This window comes from Malaya genurostris, chromosome 1 (assembly GCF_030247185.1).
Source record: "Malaya genurostris strain Urasoe2022 chromosome 1, Malgen_1.1, whole genome shotgun sequence".
Classification (NCBI taxonomy): domain Eukaryota; kingdom Metazoa; phylum Arthropoda; class Insecta; order Diptera; family Culicidae; genus Malaya; species Malaya genurostris.
This window is the reverse complement of record NC_080570.1, coordinates 91,882,290-91,903,634: the sequence shown is the minus strand read 5'-3', so window position 1 is coordinate 91,903,634 and position 21,345 is coordinate 91,882,290.

Genomic DNA, 21,345 nt, shown 5'->3' with positions numbered 1-21,345 from the left:
TAGAGCGAGAGCCCAGTGCACGCAGCACATTTTCGAGCGATGGCGAGACGTATTCTGTCTTACTCGCACTCCTTCGCGTACGCTTATGAGTGACTCACAACAAGGTATATTTTGAACAAGAGTGGTGTTTTTTTTTGGGTGCAATGAGTAAGAGTCAGCAGGAGTAAACACTTACTGCGAGTGGGTTACTGCTGCGAGTCAGCCCACAATCCAGGCGCGTAGTCAGAGAAAATTTTCGGGGGGGGGTTTTAGAACATGGTGATAAATCAACACATGTACAATTTACATCACAATGTTTCCCATGGGATATAATTTTTTGTTTCGGGGGGGGGTTTGAACCCCTAAACCCCCCCCCCCCCCCCTGTGTACGCGCCTGCCACAATCTTTCACATTATGTTAGGAATCACTCCAAGAGCGAGTCCACATCTACACACATGGAGTGTGAGCATTCTTCCAGTGTACTGGCAGTGTGCTGCACACGGTAGTTTTTTTTTTGCAAATCGAAGCTTATGCGAGCACCATGATAGTCGCTGGAGTGTGCTGCTGCTGGTGTATTTCACAGCTCCTCGAAGAAATAAAAAGGACTGATACGATTTTCACTAGCAGATGATAATATTTACATGTCGAAAGTCCAATACCCAATAGCAGCATGCAATGCAAATACAGTAAAAGAACATTCTGAATATTGATTACCGAGAAAAACACTTCGTTTTAATTCCAGGATTGTTTTACTCTCATGGTCCAATTGGATTAAACCCAATTAAATGCTATTTAGTATGAATTTGATTTATAGAAGTAACAGCAGTTCAGGGTTTTGCGCAGTGCTTGAAACAGCCCTCCGGTGAGGGGCTGGTTTGAACGATTGTTTGTGTTCGGTCTAGTCCTGTACTCCTGTTAATTCTCTGTACGAAATTCAAGTAAATAGCGGTAATAGGGTTGAAACTGTTGCATGAAATATGCTTTGTGGTTAGATTTTTATTATTGTCGTTATAATAACGATAGCGAATGGAACGCAGTAATGTCAATAGAACTTAGAGCGATAGAGCGAGTGGGAGCGAAAGATCGAGTAGGAGTTTTCATGTGTGTAATAATAAAAGAGTAAGCAACGGCAAGAGTGCGAGAGTGGAAGAGTAACGGGTGCAGGAGGACTGTGCATGCTTGTCTGTACACGAGTGAGTGAGTGAGAGCCAAAAGGAGCACGACTGAGGTGGAGAATGTTTGATCGTCTCTAACCAGTTAAGAATGCCGTACAACACTTATTTGAAAAAAAAAAATGTGTGTGGAGCACGCTCACAGGATAGTGTTTGATGTTTAGGTAGCACATGAGAGAGCAGAATGTGTGCAATTTGAATGAGCTTATCAACACTCAATGATCAGCTTTTCGGTTCAACGAGCAAGAAACTGATATACGGATCGACCCTTATTATAGTTTTCTCGTCGAGTTCCAGTGCCGTGCACAAAAACACCGTGCGCAGTTTGGAGCTGCGAACCGGAATTTATTCGTACCTTGTGTACCGTCTTTTCGACAGGGATAATTTTACTATTCCAGAAAGAATTGTTAGATACACTCTTCCTTCGGATACCAGTTCCCGGAATTGCGTGTTTGCTGGATGGGTACTTCGTTTTTCGACCCATTGTACCGGTGTAAACACGCAAAATGACACCCTGTCAGTAATTCGAACTTTACTCTAGCACCACGAAAATGAAAGAACGTGGAAATTTGACCCTTTGGATTTCACTTTTTTTAGATCACAATACCCGACGGAAACGCTTAACCTATAAATTGAAAAAGTTTTGTAGATATTTTACCACTTTTTCATCGCCCTTTACAGGACGAATTGAAATTATTGTCACTCATCACCATATAATTCTGGAGTCTCAAATCGAATCCGAATAAAGAACAATAATAGCCTATGAGATCGTAACATCTTTTATTAGATCCCAAGTTTATGATAGTCAATTTAGCCAAGAATTATATTTGGTGGAGTCAATCACTGTTTTCGGTACTTCCAGAACTGGAAACAAGGAACGGCTATAGCTGAAATCGTTTCGTTTCGCTATCAACTTGAAAGACATCTAAATAAGAGCGTTTGAGTTTCGAAGATTTTAGGTGTTTTGATTTTTTTTTATGACGGTTTGGTGTTTTTGACACTCACCACTGAATAAAATCGTAGTCAATGAAACCATAAGATATTTAATTGTGATCTTAGTTTGTGAATATCGACACCGCCAACGCTGAGAATTCGAAATAAGTTCCATGGTGGAGATTTCGACTACATTTTTCCCGCACTTGTATGTATCTAAAGTATTTGTATTTTGTCTCGGCCTTAACCTTGAGGGTTTTCGCCTGAGTTCCGATATTTCCAGAACCGGCACCAACCAACAAGATCGCAAACTAAAAGAATTGACCATTCAATTTCATTAAAATTACTCATTTCACAACTTCACTTATAAAAAGCACACTTATGAAATTAAAAACTTTTCACGTATTGCCTTGCATTTTTGGAATCAGAGGACTAGTTCAGATGAAGATAAAGATTGTTTCGATAGAACTATAAGACCCTTCGTATGAATCTATGTTTGTCAGCTCAGGGAAAATCGATTGCATCACTCTGTAATTCAGGAACCGAAATTTTAATCTGGATGAACATTTCAAGGTTTCGGGACCATCCATCTTTCATTTGTTACTAAGATTGTTAAAATCGGTTCTGTCATCTCGAGAAAGTTAGTGCACATTCCTGTCATTATTTTGGACCTTTAATTCCTTTAAGTTAGCACATACACGAAAGAAGTTTTGCTATCTCGAAGAACTAAGTTGAATGATATATGAAGCTCGGTCTTGCCAAACGAGAGTTGATTTCCACAGTGATTGCAATCAAATCTTATTTATGGACAATAATATTCTTCCAATAATAAAATCGACCTTCTTCAAAAACTGAAAACTGTTCTGCTGAAGTTCATTTGAGCTCGCACACCACCTCTTTGAATCGCATCCGAACGGAAAATGAAAGAAACATTGTGGCAAAAAGGATTATAAATATAATTACCGGAATAATAAACTCTCTTGCCCGTGGAAAGATTTAGTGTTAACAATATGCATTTTACCACCTGATTCATTATTAAGTTTTTCAATGAAGCGTGTAGTAAAATTATCTGCTTTGACTCATCTTCCACTTTGATTCAATATATTTAACCGTACCATTATAACTGGTTTTTGGTTAGCTACATGAAGTGGCATGGCGCCAAAAATGGTCGGTATGTTCAAAGTAATCAGGGCAAAATAGAGTAGCAAAATATAATACCTTTCTACCTGAGCAACATGCAAAAAGCAAACACCATAACAATGCAGTGAGGCTTAACAACAGTAAGACCAACTTTCTTCAACAAATGTGTATACATATTTCAAACATGACAGCTGATCTTATAAGAGATTAAATATTTACCGTTTAGAGAATTTCCAATGTTTCATTTCGACTGGTGGCCGAATTAACATAATAACCGAAATCCGTTTTGCGTTTCTCATACAGAATAAGGTGTCATTTCAAGATTGAGTCAAATCGTCGTGGCCAGAATTGTTGCCAGGTTTAATTTCACAATTTTAATTTTTGGTAGGTATCTTTTTTCCTAACATCATTTTATGCACGATGAATGGTTGTTGACATGCATTTGTATGAGAAGCAAGTACCTGTGGTTTGACAAAAAACAGCATTTCAGTCTTCAGTTCAATTATTTTGATATCTAGTTTAGTTTACAAATAAAAACAGTTTTACCTTTAGTCTATATAATGGTTTTACAATCATTATAAACATTAGGTAGGAAAGGGCAAGGTCGACGACACGACCAGACACTCCGAAGAAAAATCGGAATAAAAAGTGTTCGTGAGCGATTTACCACCAGTTACCATAAATATAGCGACCCCTTGAAAATGACAAAAACTAACTATTCGAGCAACACTGTTTAAGTTGCTATGAACTATTTACCAAGGATTACCAGAATAAATAAACAAACAGTTTAACATAGTTGTGGAACAATTCCACCGATTTGAGTTTTTGTGTCTTTTCCGGTTATATATCAATTATTTTCAAATTATTTTAGTGGTGAGTGCACCTCCTGTATATAATGTAATTTTCTTCATATTCGTTCTAGAGAATTCCCAGAAACTGCTATCGTTTTGTATTGTGACCGATAAATTCTGTACCAAAAGTGAAACTATCCACCCTCGGTTGCGTCAATTCACCGTTTTATCGATCACATGGAGAGCCACAAAATTGTTCAATACGACGTTCTTCTCCTCAGGAACTAGCCAATCACTCTTCCAATTTGCGTCACCAATCCTTGTGACAGTGATTGAATTTACACGCCAATTCCAGACAAGCAAATATGTACCCAACCGGAATTGTTCTCAGCCAGTTAGCTGCAAAATATGCTATACCTAAATGAATTATACAACAAATCACTCGTAATCTCACTTTTCAATGGTCTTATAATTCGTCCGAAGAAGCTCGGTACCACTATACTGTTATAAAGTAAATTTATACTTCAACAGTTTCACTTTTTCTGTACCATTTAATTCCACTATTTCACTGTCACGTTATTACACTTTCACAAAGTCACTATACTTTAATGAAGCATAACAAACGTTACAATACAGATACGCGTATTTCGGAATGTTACTTACATCCTTCTTCAGTGTATCGGTTTTATAAAAAAATTTATACTTGTTACAAATAAATCCTTCTGGCCAAAACTATAAGACGCCACTAAACAAATGGCGTTTTGCGACCACAAAATTCCGGAGTTTTATTTCATCATTCTGTTTTAGCTGTAGCTTATATTTTGTATTTCGGTAAATAGTGGGTACTTCTATTATTTTCCCAGCCCGAACAGTTATTCGGGCAACTTAAACTCACTTCCTAACCGAAACTTTTCGCGGTACAACCAATCGAGACAAACGCGTAATCTCAATCCGAACAGTTATTCGTCTTTTATTATTACCAATTATTTCCTGACAGGAACATTTCCCGTTGCCGATAAATTTAGCAGCCGTTACCGTTAAAGGTAAAAAAAAATCGCTACTGTTTCACAAGTGTCCACAATAATAAAAGACGAACAGGCAGTATACATGGCTTTATTCCTGGAAGAAAAAATTGTTCCAGTACAACAAAAAGGGGAGGTAATAAAAGCATAAATAAAGTAATATTGTTCATTTTTCATATCTTTTTGTAGTTTACGGAATTTATTGATATAGTTCTGATATAGGAATGGGCCATCCGAATTTTCATGAGCAATTATGGTTTAACTCGTAAGGATGCGCTCGATTTAATAAAGCAACAAGAACGAGAGGCGATCGAAAACGGAGAAATTGAAATTCCAGATTTTAGTAGAAATCTTGCATAGTTCGCTAAGTCTTCCATCGTAAGATATACTATTTTTTGTATTGTTTAAGTTCTTTAAAAAAAGATACAAATTACATAAAAAATGACTCAAAACTCTGAAATAATAAATTTAATACCTGCCAGTGGGCCAACTACACTCAGTGGTTTCGTTTTAAGTGAGAATCCCTTTGTTTTTGTTTACATTCCATATGTAGTTACCACGGCTACTGGTAACTGTTTTTCAAAATCAATAATTTACCAACTTGTGTTGCCAGTTCCAACATTTTTTCAAGCGAATCTGTTTTGACATTACCAGTTACTGAGGGGTAGTTAATTTTGCGATACAGTTTTGATAGTCGAGTGGCAGGTCGTGTCGTCGGCAAGGTTGTATGGAATAAAATGAAACGGTTTATTTTCGTGTATCTTTTGGGCCCCACAGGAACTAGGCAAAATATTATCTCGATTTGTAAAACTACATTCTCGCGTCCGCAATTAAAAATCTATATGGGATTAAGTATGAGAAAACCGTTTTTTTACAAAACAAATTGATCACCACATAGACTCGAGAAATCCGTAGGAAATTGAATCCATTGAAGACCGCAAAACAAACCAACGTTTGTAGAAAAAAAATACAGGGTTGTATGCAAGACACGACCGAACACAATTACATTAAAAATGAAAAAAATCAAAGGTTCCTATAATAAATACAAAAATAAAGATGTTGGTGGATAAAAGAAACCAGTTATGGCGGCTTTACGTCAAACTAAAATTAATAAATCGTTAAAAACAATTGCGGTTTGATTTTCCGTAACAATCTGCTTCTGGTAGGAAAGGGCAGACAATCAATACTACCTTCAAAGGGGTCTGTCGCTGACGATGTCCAGCCAGCGACTGGCACCATTAAATAACCGAGATCCGTTTTGCGTTCCTCATACAGAATAAGGTGTCATTTCAAGATTGAGTCAAATCGTCGTGGCCAGAATTGTTGCCAGGTTTAATTTCACAATTTTAATTTTTGGTAGGTATCTTTTTTCCTAACATCATTTTATGCACGATGAATGGTTGTTGACATACATTTGGATGAGAAGCAAGTACCTGTGACAAAAAACAGCAGTTCAGTCTTCAGTTCAATTATTTTGACATCTAGTTTAGTTTACAAATAAAAACAGTTTTACCTTTAGTCTATAGAATGGTTTTACATTCATTATAAACATTAGGTAGGAAAGGGCAAGGTTGTATGGAATAAAATGAAACGGTTTATTTTCGTGTATCTTTTGGGCCCCACAGGAACTAGTCAAAATATTATCTCGATTTGTAAAACTACATTCTCGCGTCCGCAATTAAAAATCTATATGGGATTAAGTATGAGAAAACCGTTTTTTTTACAAAACAAATTGATCACAATGCTTGATCGGAGAAGTAGGTATAAAGCGAGAAGGCTAGTGTTTGATGGACAGAGAAGATGTTTGGATATAAGGTATCGGTCGGGTGACGGCCAGGATGTAGACCATGTTCGATGTACGCGCTATTGTGTCTGTCTGGCGTTTTAGAGTGACTAAAACAAGATTCAGAGTGGCGAAATGGTAGCGCGTATGCACGGAATGCATAAGAACGCAGGTTCGAGTCCTGTCTCTGAGCGTATCTTTTTCCAAAAATTAATCTTTTCTGTCAGTTTTTCATTCATTTGGCTTCTCCAATATATGTTTCCGCTCAGTCATTGCAAAAACTGAACTTAGTTATGGCGGCTTTCGTCAAACTAAAATTAATAAATCGTTAAAAACTAATAAAACCTTTTGCCGCTTCTCATTCCTTTCGTAGATCGTTCACATCCTCCTATTTACTACAACATTTCTTTTTTCTGCTTTATTTTCATATCTTCTGCAAAACCAATCACCGCGCACTGTAGGCCGTTCTCGCCGATCGCCAACATATCTTCGTGACATAGGGTCGTTTCCCGCGGACCGACATGGATGCCATCACCATGAACACGAAACATCACCTGGAATTTACTACCAAACCTTCAATTGCAGGCTGGATTCTCCAAAACTAAACAGATACTATTAGTAAAGTTACCTTAATTTTAAGCAATTTTAAAAATGTCATCTTAAAGTTAACGCAGCGTGTCTCATAAATATACTATTGACTAAAAAAAGTAGATCATACAACAAACATAACAGTATCTCGAAAGCAAATGATTTCTTAAAGACAATCGTTAGATTTTATAAATAATAAAACTGATAAGTTGCAATTGTTTAGTTTTTAAGGTAATTATTGCCGGACGTCTCTTGCATAAAATACTTTAATTTTTGCTGTGTTTAGGCTTGAGGAACGGAGCCTCATTTGCCATTGACTGAAGCATCAGTTGCATAATGCCGGGTGTAGTTCCACTATCCTGACGTAGATGGCGGTCTGTGCACTCAATGTGTCTCCGTTCATGGATTATCATGAACTGAAGCTAGCGAACGTGCAACAGAGTAGATTTATAGATTCGGTTTCATGTTTGGACCTATTTTTGCCTTTCTCATATAGAAAGGTTATGCAATCATTGTTCACATTTTGAACCGAGGCCCGGAGGGCCGAATGTCATATACCATTCGACTCAGTTCGTCGAGTACGCACAATGTGTGTGTATGTGTGTATGTAACGCTTTTTGCACTAACTGAACCGATTTTCACAAACTTAGATTCAAATGAAAGGTCTTTTGCTCTTATACAACATTCCTGAATATTATTTGGATCATACTACCAGCTTCGGAATTATGGGATAAAATGTGCACAAAATTGTGAAAATAAGTGCACCAGCTTTTTTCGGAGATGGTTGAACCGATTTTCACAAACTTAAATTCAAATGGAAGGTTCTGTGGTCCCATACGTGATTCCTGAATTTCATCCGGATCCGGAAATAGTCCGGAAAGGGCGAAAACCGAAAAAAAATTCTAAATCGACCTCAAATCTTCTCCAATTAGTTTTTGTCAATAGACGGTCAAACAAACCCAATTCGGTTATTTTTCTAAGAATCGACAGTGTTATATATTTTGGTATGATTGATATGAGAAAGACATCATTACACCACCAAGTGGATTTATACAGGTTTTTCACTATTTAAACAACGTTCACGAAGTAAACATGATATTGATAACATTCCATTCGTCCATTCCTTTCGTGAAAGAATTAAAAAAAATTCAAACAAGGAAAAAATATTAATAATTCAAATCTGGAGTAATTTTGTTATACTTTCTTACTGCGAAAATGCACCCAGGTGAGTATAATAAAGTAAGACGCAGTCCTACGTCAATATAATACGTTTTGTTCGTTACGTCACTTATATCATTATATCTCCGGAACCAAAAGTAACAACCACTTGATCTTCAAACTTGATCCACAATTCAATATTAGGTTTCAAACAAGCCTGGGTTTGTTCAAACCGACTCAGCCATCGCCGAGAAAATTGAGCGGTAAGAAAACGCGTTTTATCGGTTACGTCGCTTATACCTTTATTTCTATGAAACCAGAAATGACAGCCATTCAATCTTCGGACTAAACCCATATTCAATAGTAGAATTTACACAAACTGACCTTTTTCGATCCTGTCAAGCTGAGTCGAACGGTATATAACACTAGAGGGTCTCCGAGGTTCCGTTCGAAACACGGGTTTTCCAGCAATGCTATTACATTCCTATAGAGAAAGGTAAAAAGTCTAACTTCTTGCTGCGGCATACACGTGAAACCTTTTTATTTTATTCTGTTTGTAAAGGTTTTTACATTATGGTCATTCGTTTGTCGGATCAGAAAAACTTTATAACTCTATGTGCGGGGTCGGGGATCGAACTCAGCTAAGCTTCGTGAAAGGTAAATGGGCTTATCCACCACGCCAAAACATTAAGAAACTTAAAAGAGTACATAATAATTTCCGCGTGAAGGCTCTTACTGTTTAGAAGTACACGTGAAGGTTTTGACAACTTTACCCGGAAAAAGAAGTTCTGAGTGAACGTTCTTGCATCTTAAAAGCAGAACAATATATTCTAGAAGCTGATTAGAAATCCTTTCATTTGCGTCACGTGAACTTTCAAGTGTGGATAATTACTTCAAAATCGAACTGCTTAGAATACTATTCCTGAACTTCGAAAGCTGCTTAGGCCAAACCATTCCCTTTTATCGTAACATTTGGTTCCTTAGTTAAGTTGATTAACTGGAATACATGTTCTTAAAAATGTTGTCATAAACGAAATGATTTTCATCCTGATGAATATCATATTCTTTTTACATCATCAGTCGAACGATGCTGCAAAAAAGTTATGTCTCTGTATATTTTTTACCATTCTTTTTATCCTAAGCCGACTAACGCTGCCTACAAAACTTTTCGCTAATAAATCTCCTTTCATTTCGATTCGGCAACAAAAAAACGTGCAAAAATGAATTCCAACATATCCTACGAAATCCATCTCTATTATCTGTGGTGGTTACTTTTTCCTGAATCCCAAACTAAGTCCCCGTCATTCTGCATATTTGGTATGCAATGTGACGAGGGACAAAAGTCATCATCATGAACGCAACCGAGATGCTTGTCCATCATCATAGGCATTCCTATTTGCATACTGAGGCTCGCTCTTATCTAGAGCAGCGTACCATGCAGGTAGTTGAGGCAAGCCGACTAACAAAATAACGAGCTTATGCTGGGAACCATACATTGCTAGCATGTGTGTAAAAACATTTACTTTCGAAAATTGGACTGCCTCATTCAATGGCATAGCGGTTGCAGCAGCTACGCGTCTTATCTGCATGGTAAAACATGCTAGTAGCAGCAGAGAGCATGTGTTTCTAACTTTGAATTTTACACAGATGTTTAAATAAATCAAATATTGTATGAAAAATATCGGAATTTTTTGGATTGATTGGATATTCTAATTCGGTTATAAAACTGTATGGTAAGCAATTGAAAACGATATACCACATACGATCATTTTTACATCCAATAGATTTTTGCTTCCAAGCAGGCATGTCCAAACACTGCACTGCACTGCGTGCTTCATATAACCACCGCCACCGCGTGTATTGAGAATGCCATTGCGTGCCAGTGCACAAAGAGAAACACGAAACGCAATATCCGAAGCCACGGTGCTCGTGGCGCTGTTTTATTTTCGGCGCTGGTGTTTCAAGCTTCGGCATACACCGAAACTGTGTGTTTTTAGTTTCGTTAAACACCGGAGCCGAGTGTTTTCAATTTCGCGAAGGCACCGAAGAGCACCCATGCTTTGGTTATATTGTCAATCAATTGAATTCAATCAGACGCGTATTGATGAAAAAAGAATTAATCATTCAAACGCATTTTTCGTCATACCGTGGCGCTATAGGTGCTTATAGTACAAGCAACGTATATGGCAAAATCGGAAACACTCGGCTTCGGTGTTTGCCGAAGTCAGGAACACTCGACTTCAGTGCTGCCCGAAAATCCAAACACCGTTGCTTGGCAATTACACGACCACCGGTACGGGTGCTTTTTCTACTGCGTTCGGTGTGTGTTTTTCAACACGGGCACGAAGCGTAGCATTCAATACTCCTGGTGGTGTGCTCACGAGTGATGGTGAGTACCGTGCAGAACGGATCCGTGTTTTTGCCATGCCTGCTTCCAAGGATACTATTGCATATACTCTGTTGCAGATGAGTGAAAATTTCTGAAGTGAAGCCCCCCCCTTTCACCCCCGCCATTTTTCTCGAGTTAACCGATTTTACAATAAGTGTTTTGTTCTGTAGTATTAGTATCTACGAACATGTTGGTGAAATATTTCGTCAATATTCGATGGGATAGAATGAAGAAAAATTTTTAAAAATATGTTTAATTTTACTAAACTTTTTTAATTGAATTTTTCAAAGAAATCGATATTAAAGTACTTTCTTCACGCGCTTTTTATTTCTGTTCAATGTTAAAATGTTGCATATATTATTGGTTTTCATAATCATCAAGAAAATTTTTATGCTCAAACAGGGTTTTTGGAATATTTGATTTTCGTGTACGCGCGCTGTATGCAAAGTGCACCGCGTGAGCAAATCGGCATGGCGCGGCAGGGTTCGGTAGTTGGCGATGCCGTCGTACGATTGAAGCGAACTGCGACAGATTTGGACAAGTAGGCATAGAAAATGATTGTTTGACTATCTCATCTTAACTTTTTTAAATTGTGGTATTTCGATGAATTTTTGCTGTATATTTAAGAGAAAATAAATAATTTGAGAAAGACATTATTAGGTAGATTAAAACAGGTTTTTCTATTAGTTATGTACTTACATCAAGAAATTTATTAGGCACATATTATTTTACATGTTCGACTCTAGATTATTCTATCTTTTCTGGTGGTTTGAACAGAACATTTACAACAAATTCCTCGTTGTCGGGAAAAAACTTACATTCTCGTGTAGTTTTCATAGCCATTACGTTTTTAAATCGATGTTGCTGTTGTCTGTCCTGAATGTCTTGTTCTTTTATCATGCAAAAATCAAAGTTTATATTTTTGAATGAATCTTTTGCTCAATTGAATACATTATGCGCAGTCGGAATTTGATTGGTATTGATTTGCTGTAAACTAATTTTATACGCGTGTCTTTTCACGGTCCCACCCATTCCCAAGCTAACTTTTTTCCCATATGAGGCCGCGAAAGAATGCCATTCGGCCCAAATTTTTAATCTTACAAGAAAAAATTAAAAAATCTTTAGTTAAAATTTGTAAAATAATATGTAATTAATAAATTATCTGTTGTACGTACGGAAAGATGTTCGGTTACCGGCAGTGTTCGGTTGCCGGTACCCCACCGTAACTTTTGAGAGAAAGCAGATAGCGTCATTTCGACGAATGTCATGTGTGTAATAGCAGCACGTTCTTTTTGTGCCGAATGCCAAAGCAAACAGACGCTTGTACTTTTTGCTGTGCTTAAAACACATTTTAATTGCGTAAAAATCAACACAAAAGTTTTTTATGAAAAGCATCAATTGAAAAGGAGAGTGGATTGAATATTTATGAGGTGAAATCAATCTATTTCGTGATTTAATACCGGATGCTATCAACATTTTCGTCATGTTCAACTAGGGTAAGGGCTTCCTATTTCATCTCATTTGTAAGGACGTTACCTTGAAAACCTGATTTAGCCATCAAAATCACTACGATTTTTTCATATTTCTGCTTAATTTGACTTGCTCCACATTGGGATTTGATTCACATTCCTTGGAAATCAAAATAATAATTAAAAAATCAGCTAAAAGCACTTCTGATTTGTTCACTACTGTGCTCCTAATTTCATCTTAAAGGTTTTGTATTCATCCTATCGTTGGTCCTTTATTCATCCCATAAATTAGCAATGGCGACAGCAATCAAAACCAAAATTTTGCACTATTACACTCTCAGGTTCAAAATGTCAGAATTTTCCTTAAAAAGGGCCTAACGCCAACAATGACACAATACACGATTGTAAAAAAAAACAGTTCGGAATGATTCCGATGTTAAAAATTTTTTGGATCGTTTTTATTACCTTTCGTTTCAAATTTAAAATTTTACTCTGCAGTTAATTTGGAGAACTTAAAAAAAAAAACAAAAAAAGAATTGTTACTGTTTAGGCATTAGCCCTTCTAAAAACAAAATGTAGAACCAGAGATGCCATTCATAAGGATTTATCTGTGGTGTATAGATTTTTGCGTTCGCGTTCGTTAAATCAGATTACAGATTTTCTATATTTAATACAGATTTGTAAAGATTCATAAAAAGTGAGAAGTAAAACGTTAGACTTTTCTCTCTGAGTATCTATTAGTATTTGATTACAGTACTTCTTTAAAAGTTTATTAATCAACGGACAAATCACATGTTAAAATGGAAATCTTTTGTGCAAATGTTTGATGATGAACACTGATAAACATTTATATTAAAATTTAAAACCATTTGATTCATTTTATTAGTGAAAACAGATAGAACAATATCTGGCATCTCTGAGCACAGCCGATGAAACACACACATTTAACAGTGTTATGGTGACGTATAGCGGAAAGAAACCAGTGCTACTAGATTTGCCACAATGGTTATTTGATTAGTATTTAACACGCTCTTTTTGGTAATATTAGAATCCGAAACAGGTTTATTTATATATAAATATCAATGATATAATTAAACTAATGTCACGGATACCAAAAAATACTTATTGATGATAATTTAAAGAAGAAAAAATATATATAATTTTTATTTAACATTATTTAACATTATGAGATGAAAACACAGCGCAATCAAGTGAATTAAGTGCAAATTTTCATCTCATATTTTTCATTGCTTTTATTGCTTACCAGGTAATTTCAGTCTTTAATCGTTGAATAAACAAGTGAAAAGTGAACATTACTAACTATAAAGTCATCCAACATTGAATAGTGGTATAATTATGTGAAATAGTGATCATGTTTTGAGACGAATCAATTAGTAAATATTCAGAAACATGATTAATTGTAAAACTTCAGACGAAAGTGGTTCCTAAATCAAAAAGTGAGTTTATTTCAAATGAAAAGGCGATTGTTGAAGGTTTTGTAACTATTTTTTTCAATTGGAAAGTGTGGCAAAACCTAGAATAAATGTTTTAAAACGTTCCACAGTTTTGTTCAGGTTTGATATTCAAAGTTATGAGGTGAAGGGATGAGATGGAAATTGGAGCTGAGATGAAATAGGGAGCCCTTACCCTACTATTTCGGTTACCGACACCCCAAGGGGTTCGGTTACCGGTACCCCATTTTTCGACAAATCACGAAAAATTGTCAATAATATGCAGGATAAGTCTACAAATTTGTCTGTAAATCATCAAATTCCTTAGTTAACATGTAAACCTTTTTGCCTTTCTCATATAGAAAGGCTACCCGAATAAAAAATATTGTAGAAAAACAATACGATTTGCTGTTACAAAACCTGCCACAATTTTGCTTTGACTATTGAAAAATATTTTAATGTATTGTTATACACTATTCAATCAATTGTGAAAATGCTTTTTACAATAGAATGTATAGGTTGTTAAGTATCGTAATAATTCAAATCATAAACCCATATGTATGTAACCCATATATCTAATTGTGAATCAATTGTTTATGCTGTAAAATCAATGGTTTATTTTTTTACGGTCGCTGCGTAGGGCCGAGTTTCATATACCATTCGACTTTTTGCAATCGCTGCGTAGGGCCGAGTTTCATACACCATTCGACTCAGTTCGTCGAGACCGCAAAATGTCTGTGTGTATATATGTGAGAAATAATTTCACTCAATTTTCTCAGAGATGGCTGAACCGATTTTCACAAGCTAAAATCCCATACAAAGTTCCTGACTCTCATTTGGATCCGACTACCGGTTCCGGAATTAAAGGGTGATATGCACCAAAAATAGTAAAAATACAGTCACACACGTTTCTCAGATATAGCTGAACCGATTTTCACAAACTTAGCTTCAAATGAAAGGTCTTATAGCCGCGTACAATTTTCTTGAATTTCATTTGGATCTGACTTTTGGTTTCCGAATTACAAGCAAATGTGTGCAAATTTATTTAAAAAATGCGTACTTTCCACCGATTTTCACAAACTGAGAAGCAATGAAAAGGTATTGAAATTCTCTAGAAAGTCCCCAAGAAGTTGATCCAGATCTTCCGGTTCCGGTATTACAGTGCGATTAGTGAAAATGTTCAATTACAAGTGTATTTTTTTTCAAGTGATGGCGAAACGAGGTGCACATTTTTATGAAACTTACTGTTAAATTCATCTAGTTTGCAGATCTTGTTAGTTATTGAATATATAAAACTACTTTGGGACTACTAGTTCTCGGTTTTGGCTTCCGAAAGCATCGATAATAGTGGAGAAAATCTCCAAAAACAGAACTCACTTCGATTTCCCAGCAACGATTAAGTCGATTTTCACGAATCATGATTCAAATTAAAGCTCTCATTGTCTTTAAATGTAATATGCAATTTCTTCAGACTTCCGGTTCAGAAATTATAGGGAGATGAGTGTCAAAACATTCAAATCGTCATTCAAAATGACGATGCAAAACTGGTACACGTCGATACGTGCGGCTTTGCTCCATTCGCAGCGTATTTTGTTCAATTTCGTATATCGTGCTACTTGTTATTGTTATGACAAGATCATGATAACAAAGCTTCTCTATAAAAGTTACCTTATTGCATTTCTCATATAGAAAGTTTATGCAATAACTTGAAAAATTGACTAGTGAAAATAGGCCCAGAGGGGTAAGTGTTCTATATCAATCGACACAATTCATCGAACTGAGCAATGTTTGTGTCCGTGCGTGTATGTGTGTGAGTATGTTATTGAATTTCACACCGTCAGTTAGAGCAACGATGCAAACAAGGGAAAATTCTTCTAGATTTGTCTTAAAACTGAATCAATTTGTAGGCTTTATTAGTTACTTACTAAACGAACTGACTTCGGCTATACTGGTTCCAAGTTCCCGGTTCCACAAATACCGGAAATAGTGGCCAAAAAGTTTAAAACAAGACTCACTCAATTTTCTCAGAGATGATTTTATCGATTTCCAGAAACAGGCTCAAATAAAAGTTCCTATAGTCTCATAGATTGCTGTTTCATTTCATTCGGGTCCGACTTCCGGGTCCAGAACTATAGGGTAAAGAGTGTTCAATCACTTAGTGCGACGATGCAAAAAAAAGAAAAATTCTTATTAACTTGAAATAGATATTCACAAATGAAACAACCTTAAAAAGTCGATAAAACAAAGTGAACTGTAGAACTGTTTAATAGAGTATCTACTCAATAAAAATGCATCTAGTTAAACTGGAGTACAAACTAATAATGAGTTTATTATCTCAGACCTCACTTCGTTTCTGACATGAATTTCACTTTTCTCTCTCGCGAGTCAAACTCTCTCTTGAGAACTAGTATAACATAACAACTCTTCCATTCTTCAAGAATGAATCATAATTCAACATATCATATTCAAATACTTAATAACCTGAACAAGCATTTTCAAAATATTAGCTAATAATACAAAAAATCTATTGTTCTTTTCTTCTTCACTTCTCGCCCTGATCTTCTGATAGCTTTGAACTGTTGAGCGTTTGGCTTATTATCTAGTTGATCTACGAACGGAGTATCTTCTCCAAAAATAAAAGAATCAGTTGCGAACCCGTAAAAGTCATGTTCTTGGTCGGAAATTTTTTCTTCGGTTTCGACGTCATCCTCTCTGTTTCTCTTGCTGGAACCAATCCTACAGTTTCCTTCCTGCACCACAAATCTGCCATCGCATCCTCGACGATAATTAATTGGTACCTTTAGTTGTCGCCTGTGCGCTGTTATCATTCTGCCACCGAGCGAAATCTGAAAAATAGTAGTTGATATTCGTTTGAGAAAGGTTGCAGGTAACCATCGTCTTATGTCGCTTTTGTTCGCGTTTTTATAATAAATCAGGTCACCGCATTTCAGACTAATGAAATGATCATTATAATTATCAATTGATGAATAAACACTGGGCGAGAGATCATCATCAGTTATTTTTAAATTATGCTTTAAAGTGTGTTTGGGATTTATCAAATCCAATAGCGTTTTTGGTTTGAATGAAAGAAGCCTCTCTGAAGGGAAGATACCACCACCCTCTAAACAGGTATTTCTATAATTTAACAAAAACTATAAAACTTGTAAATCTATATCCAATTTTTTTAGCTCCGGATCTATTAGGAATTTTTTTAAAAACTTCTTTTACCAATCAGACCATACGTTCTGCCTGCCCATTACTTTCAGGGTGATAAGGCGGGCTTTTCATTACACGCACTCCTTGTTTGCTGAAAAAATTATAAAATCCATTGAGTTGAACGGTGGTCCCCCATCTGTAACGAGCACATCCGGCAAACCAAATCTGGCGAAAATATTAAGAAAAATTTTAGTAACAATCCTGCAATCCGTACTGTGTTTCATATATTCTAGTTCTAACCATTTCGTATAGCTGTCAACGATTATCAGGAACGTTTTATGCTCTAAATGAAAAAAATCGGCATGCACTCTGCTGAAAGGCTTGATGGTTGGATGCCACTGTGAATAAGCTGTCGGTTTTGTGATAGGTGTCGTTTCGTTACATGTTGTACAGGATCTAATGTATTCTTCTACTTCTTTATTCATTCCGAACCAGTATACGGTTCGTCGGGCCAGTTGTTTTATTTTATTTGTTCCAATATGGTTTCTATGAAGTAATTTCAAAATTCTTTGTTTCAGGCTATCGGGAATAATTACACGATCCTGAAATAAAACACATCCTTCCACTTCTTCAAGTTCTTGATGATGTGAATAGATATCCCTGAACTCTCGATGCAGACGTTCTGGCCATCCAAATTTAAGGTATGCCATAATTTTAACCAGAAAGTCATCCCTCAAGGTTTCCTTGGAAATTTCTTTGTAATCTAACGTAAAATCCTCTGTAAAATTTAGTCTTTTCACGTATTCACGATCCAATGCTTTGGGTACCGGCTGTGCAAGAGGAAAACGTGAGCAAAAATCCGCGTTTGCCATTTTAGAAGAAGGTCGATAAATAATCTCATAGTCATAAGTAGAAAGTTCAATAACATAACGTTGCAATCTTGTCACAGACATTTGGTTTTTTCCTTCCTTTCCAAATATCCCTATCAAAGGTTTGTGGTCGGTGTAAATCACAAAATTCATTCCAAATAAAAATTTGTGGAACTTTTTAACAGTGCATACCACCGCCAATGCCTCTAAATGTAAAATTGGATATTTTTTGTGCGTCATTTAAGCTGAAAGATGTGAAACAAACAGGGCGCTCTACTCCATCTACAACATGTGACATCACGCCTCCCAAACCATAACTGGAGGCATCTGTAGTAACAACAATTGGTTTCTTGGGATCAAAATATTCCAGTAAACATGGTCGAAGGAGAAATCTTTTACAATCGTCAAAAGTTTGCTTACACTCTTCTGTCCAGATAAATCTAACGTTCTTCTTCAACAACTTGTAAAGGCATTGGACCCGAGATGAAAGATTGGGAATAAATTTGGAGTAATAGTTCAGTAGACCCAGAAATGCTTTGAGCTCCGAAACATTTCGCGAAGCTTTTGCTTCGTGAATAGTTTCAATCTTGTCTGGACATGGTAATAAACCCTTATCCGTCAAAATATGTCCCAAATATGGCAGTTCTCTTACAAAAAATTTGCATTTATTCAGATTTATTTCAATGTTAGTTCTAGCTAGTCTTTCTAGAACTAAATAGAGCTTTTTTTGACATTCCTCATAATTTTTTCCCGATATCAAAACATCGTCGAGATAGCAAACTACGTTTCCCAAGCCGCAAAGTATTTGGTCCATCACCTTCTGAAAAATAGACGCGCTAGATGTTGCTCCCTGAGGTAAACGGTTGTAAACATATAAACCTTTAATGGTATTTATAACGACAAAATTTTCTGGAGGCGTGTGATAACAAGAGTTGTGTGTAGGCCCCCGTTAAGTCGAGCGAACAAAAAACTTTAGACCCAGATAGTATAGATAGAGGCAAAAATATCCTGAGCGACCGGCAATGGGTAGGTATTAAGGACTATTCACACATTTCAGTTCCGTGGCGGTTCAGTGAAAGTACCTTCAGTGAGCCGTCAGTGTTCTTTTTTTGTCGGAACCCTTCCGTTCTGTTTCCGTGCTGTTTCCGTTCCGGCACAGCAAATGCAGTGACATACCGACTTCAGTGAAAATAAAAAAATATCGGTGACGACGAATTTGAGTTTGCCGGACGGACGCTACACTGACGGCGAGCTGCACTGAAACGGCACGGTGCCGGATATGTGTGAATGCGCGCATAGAAAACGAATGAAATAATATCAGTGTCCGTGCACGGTGTCGTGCCGGCACTGAACCGGACCGGATATGTGTGAATAGTCCTTTAGGAACTATCATTTTTAACATTTAACACAATTACCACCGGAGACGCCCATTCGCTTGTATCTACGGGTGTCAGGCGCGTATACAGGGGGGGGGGGGGGGTTTAGGGGTTCAAACCCCCCCCGAAACAAAAAATTATAACCCATGGGAAACATTGTGATATAAATTGTACATGTGTTGATTTATCACCATGTTCTAAAAACCCCCCCCCCCCCCCCCCGAAAATTTTCTCTGGCTACGCGCCTGACGGGTGTAATTATCCCTTCTCTCTCTTGAATCTAAATGTTTAATAACTTGATCTCTCAATCTCAGCGGTACTCCATAAGCTTTTTTAAAAACCAGTTTAGCTTCCTTCAAAACAAGGTCTCCTTCATACCCAACTATTGGAGTTGACAAATCACCATCAAAAACAGTTGAAAACTTACTTTTCAACTCCTCGATACCATCCTGCACACTAAGTTTGTGAATATGCTCATTCTGGACACCATGCTTTGAAAAAATATTTCGCCATCCTTCATATAAACAATCAAGCCACGTACGACCTAGCAGTGGTACAAAATGTTTGTAACACCGAAGTACTATTGAATAGAGCTGCTGTTTTTTTCCTTTCAATTGTACCGATGCGCTTAATCTCCCAAGAACCTTCAACCTATTGCCATCAATCACAGCTAATTCCTTGTTGCAATGTAAAATCCATCCATGAAAATGTCTTTAAATATAGTTCTTCAGAAATAACAGTCTCTGCCGACCCGCAATCAATTTCCATTTCCAAACTCTTTCTTTCTATTAATACCTCAACATAACAAGGTTCGTTTATTAGATTTATCCAGGAAATCATCATGCAATACATATCCTTATCATCATCATCATCCTCTTCTTTGGTATGTTTCGATCTTTTGAAATTTTCAAGTGAACTACCAGTTTTCTTTGGAGGGCTCAAAAACTTGCCCTCTTCCTGATATTTGCCTTTGTAGTGTAATTTGTAAAAAAAAACTTTCGTGTATGTCCTCTTCTTTTGCAGAAGGAACACAAATAAGACGGTTTGTCTGAGTTATATCTATGATTGTCGTATCCGTGCTTTTTATTTCTAGGTGAAAAGGATACACTTCGATTATGACTTCTACTTCTATCCCTATATCTTTGTTTTGAACGAGATCGAATATCTTTCCTGCCCAAAGGAGCAACTATTGATATGTTAAGGTCTTCGTCTTCTTTTAAGACACTCGTTCTGTTATTAGAAATCTCATGATTTAAAATTAGTTTCTCTGCTCTGGTAGCAGTAAGATCATCTTCGTCACATAACCGCTTTTGGATATCTCGGTTAGAACACCTCTTACTAAAAGATCACGAATCACTCTATCCTTAAATGTACCGAAACCGCATTGCTCGGCTAAAACTTTTACTGCGATTACAAAATCTTCATACTTTCCTTGTCGCCTGCTCCAAAATTTGTAACTATGAATCACTTCAGAGTCGCATTTATCGAATCTTTTCTTCAATGATTCCGTTATTTGCGGGTAAGTCAAATTTTTAATATCATGACCAGGAAAAAGCTTTTTGATCTTGGAAAAAACCGTAACACCACCAGGGCTGGCAATAATCAACTCAGTACTTCATCATCACCGATTTCAGCTCACCTGCAAATCGGTTTCAAAAGCATCGCTGAACGAGTTGTGTAACTGGGTAACCATTTGTATAGAGAAAGCATCGTCTCAACATCGTAGTGTCAAGCAATCAGCAGATGAGCGCTGACTGCTCATCAAACATTAGAACCCATTGAGAGACGATTTGTGAGTTGTGATTTGATGTGTTTGTACATCAACACATTGAATCAGATTTTTATGAAACTGTCTCGCTTGTATTCCCTACCCACCAGAGTTGCCATGGGCGGCCAATGTTCGAATCGATGCCATTTCAATCCATTTCTCAAGACATGTTCTCGCATGCTGGAGAACGCATTCCTTTCAGTAGCCAGTTGTGTTTAGCTCGAGACATGAAATTCAATCGTTTATGGTATACATCACACTACGGTTCGACATTTGTTTTCGTACATTAATGCTCGTGTTC